Genomic DNA, 4,197 nt, shown 5'->3' with positions numbered 1-4,197 from the left:
CGCATATTGTAGCAATGGTGTTCGCGAATGAGTTGTTAATCAAGCTGTCCTTTGTACTTTCACTTGCTTTTTACATTTCCATGGCTGTGTGTGATGTGTTAACCCTGTCTCTTACTGTCTGTGTAAGAGGAGGTTGAAACTCTCAGCCCAGCTAGTCATTTATTTATTTTGATGCCACTGCCGCCGTGTTACAGAAATAAAGTCTCTTGTCCTAGAGTGGGTGACGTCACAATGGCTCAATATTCCCCCATGTTAGTCTATGAGAGAAAAAGGTGATGAAAAAGAGGAATAAAAAAGGAGTGGCAAGGAGAACCGCCACAAAAAGATATAGCAGGTTGCACCGGATCGGGCCGGACGTTTCGGTGTTTGAACGGCGTCTGTACCTCGAACGAGCGAGGCCTGATTCGATGCAAGAAAAACGGGCAAGCACACTAATGAGTCCGTCGAGGCAACTGCGTGACCACGGAGTATCGGAATCGTAGAAGTATATTTCCTCCCTTACACTCGTTCTGTCATTGGGCAGGGCCTCTGTACTGGACTTAATAGCTGGACTTAATAGCAAGCCATGCAAATGTGTTGACCTGTCAAAAGCCAGGGTTACACTGTCCATTTCCCAGAGGAGTGCTGATTGACAGGGCAAGGCTCACCTCTGTGAACCATGTCAGCTGACAGGAAAGCATTCCTGTCACCATTTCCATTCAAGGCCTCACCCCTGTCTCATTGTTCCTCTACTTTGGCATGCCTCTGCTCAACAGAGTTACTGTAGTAAAAACACAACTGCTGATAGGGTTCTCTAACAATTCAGCAGAAACAATATGTGATTACACACAGGATTGCATTGAGGTAAATGACTACTGAGCCACTGGCCATTGCAGTGAGAAATATGACTATTTGCCTACCCAGACAATAATACCCCTAGCTTCTTTTAAATGCAGGATGTTGACTCATTACGGTCAAGTTTTAAATGACAGCTGCATGAAATTATAAGACTTAAGCCTTATAACAATGATTAACTGTAGTGGAGAATTGTGTCAATACTATATTCTAATATGAATAATGAAAGATGAGGGATGATTATGTTGATGAAGATAGAAGAGGAGAAAGAGGACGCAGAAAAAAAAAAGAACAAGAAGAAACAGGTAGTTATGAAAGATATCGGAATAAGAACTTGTTGAAGATAACTATAGCGCTGTCAATCAGAGCATACAAGCATCACAAATACAGACAAGCAACACATTTGGTAACATGAGCTGCAGTGCCTTCAAACTGCAGTATGCCTGTGGGTCAATACAGGCATTCTGTTTCGGTCAAACAATTACATCTTCTCTTTAAACAATGTAAGAATAATGGACCGTCTTCCTATAACATGTCACACACTCTTTATGGAGCCAAGCAGTCCCAGATGTCACAGTAACCAAGGCAGACCAGAAACAACAAGCTCTGCTCTCCCCCTCCCCCCCCTCCCTACCCAGAACGTCCTCTGATGAGCCTGTGCAAGTTCCACGTGCCCATGCTCCTTGTTGCCATGGTAACGGCCTGAGACCGGCCGCTCTGTTGACACGGATGCTGTATCGGATTCTCCTGAATGCAGACTCCAATGCGCAGACTTTCAGACCTAATTAGATCTATTTTCTCACCAGTGCAGTAAAAAAAGAAGCATATAAAAAATGTGTCTAGGATTTCTTTCGCTAATGAAAAGTTCCTCACCTGCTCAAGAGAATGAAGACTACAGTGGAACAATTTGCTGGGAGTATACAGAGAGATAAAAAGAGATGGAGGTGATGAAGAGAGTGGGGTAATTTTAAAACATGGAAAGCCTCAAAAGTCAGTCAGTTGTCAGTCAAAATATAAAAGGTAAAGGTTTTGGTGGCCTGTCATTTCTAAGAATATATACTTGTGAAGGTCAAAATGAAATAATTCCACTGTTACAGAGAGAACATTTCGACAGATTCTCTGATAAAAAAGTGAGAAAAGTGACACCAGACTTTTGCTGTTAGAAACACTGGTGCCGGCAACCCTTGATAGCTGTCTGATACCTGCTCACACCTAGTGAAGTGGATATCATTGCTCTTGTGAAGACACTGCTTTTTTGGCCATGACTTTCTCCTCACTCACCAACGGGTAACATGTTACGACATGTTAGGAAACTGCACACAAGAAAATGCACAAAAACATTCTTAACAAGGGTGCACTTACACTCAATATTAATAAAGTATGAATAGACTTAAATAAACGAAATACTTGAAGCTATGTTTACTGTAAAGTGGGTTGAAAGGCAAATATGACACATAGATAAATGATATATTATGTACATTTTTCATATCTGTCAGAGTAGTGGAGACAAGTGAAAGACACTCATTTAGTACATCATCCAGTTTTATCCCTCAGAAAAGCATGATACAAAGGTATAGACATCAGTTTCTACTCAGCAATTGATCTGTGTTTCAAATCTTCTTCGATCTTATACAACATATTGTTGGAACAATGTCTTTCGAAGTCCTTATATACAATAAACTGAGGGTGCTTAGAGGGTGCCATTCTTCAAACCAATCCCAAACACACATTTGCATAGGACTACCATTCAAGCCCCTACTTCAACTCAATCTCTACTTTTTCAGTTTTGTTTTCGGTTCAGTGAACCCTATACACAATGGCAGGTAAGTTGTTCAGTTGATTTTCTATCATGACTGTAATTCAAATGACAATCTTTTCTCATAGACGACTCAAAACATTACTATTAGAGGTGTCTGTACCTCTGTGTGAGGCCAGACTTCAGCTAATTAAGGTGCAATCATGTATGCGAAACCCAATCAAGTCAAACTAAAACCTTACTTTCAGGACCATGGACAAGGACGGAACTGTTACATGTTCACGTGATAATGTCTGTTGTGATCTGCAATATGTGACATCTGTGGTGTGTTTAGGAAATACCATCTTTGAGCCTTTTTTAAACACATTTCTCTCAAAATTGTAAATATTATAGGTCGATCTGGTGCTCTATAGAAAATCGTATACAGATTTGTGCGTATCTAAGTAGGCTACAGCTTCTCGACGCATCTTCAGTGGGCTATAGGAGCAAGCCTCCGAAACCGCTTTCATTTTCCATTAGCTGTTCTGACTTTACGTGATTTATGACTTGCGTTCTCTGAGCACTAGCACCCCCTGTAGCCATTAAGTTGGCTGAAAGTCACGGAGAACGCCTCAAGAACGAAAGAACATGACATGGAGCCGTCGGGATCGGGAATATTATTCAGATATTTATCAGAGAAAGAGCCTTTGAAATGTGTCATCTAATTATAATACATGCGTTGATGTAGGAATTTGGCAGAACATAAAGCACTTAAGACAAATGTACCTTTCAAGCACAAAAGCCTTTGCTGTTTGGTTCTGCCTGGTATTCTGCAATCTTACTTGAAAACTTGCGCCGAAGAACAAGTCAGTGTACATGAAAAGATGAAACCTTATATTTTCCGAGACAAATATCATGAATTCCCTATGGACCCTATCAACCTGCAGGCACACAGAGATCAGACGAGGTTGTCTGGAACTGTGGCGTTGTGGAACAGCTCATATAAGATCTTTGAATTCATAGTTTTTTGTGGAATAGTACATCGTGATTCGTTGAGTTTAGTTCACAATATCCTGCTCTTGGGGAAAGGACTGTAGGCTGGGTCGGTTAAAAACGGGACATGAGGCATGGGCACCTCTGGTTGAAATTTGCAAGACAGGGAAACTGACCTCAACGCCGTGTCTTGTTGGGCCGACGCAAACTGTCCACCTGCGCGGGACTCGTGCGTAATTAGTTTAGGGGAAACGCGTGCGGGGAAGCAGTATGAGCTTGGAGAGGGGGCACGAGGGAGTCGAACCAAGCGGAGAGCGGGCACCACTGTAGTTTGACGAGCAAACCTATTCCAGGGAACTAAAACAACCAGCAAGCCTTCAAACACACCTCCCCCTCCCTTTGAACTCTCTCTCTCTCTCTCTCTCTCTCTCTCTCTCTCTCTCTCTCTCTCTCTCACACACACACAAACACGCAGAGAAAAAAATGTTTCTCTTCCCAGAAATCTACAGTAATCTGAATTTCTCGCGACTATGGAAAAGACAACACCACGGGGAGACTGAGACGTAAACAGGGTGCTGTGTGAACAATATTCAAACTAACCACATATTGTAACAAAATATTCTCTCTGAGTTACA

Source organism: Sprattus sprattus (genome assembly GCF_963457725.1).
Source record: "Sprattus sprattus genome assembly, chromosome: 16".
Classification (NCBI taxonomy): domain Eukaryota; kingdom Metazoa; phylum Chordata; class Actinopteri; order Clupeiformes; family Clupeidae; genus Sprattus; species Sprattus sprattus.
Note: the sequence above shows the minus strand (reverse complement) of the source record.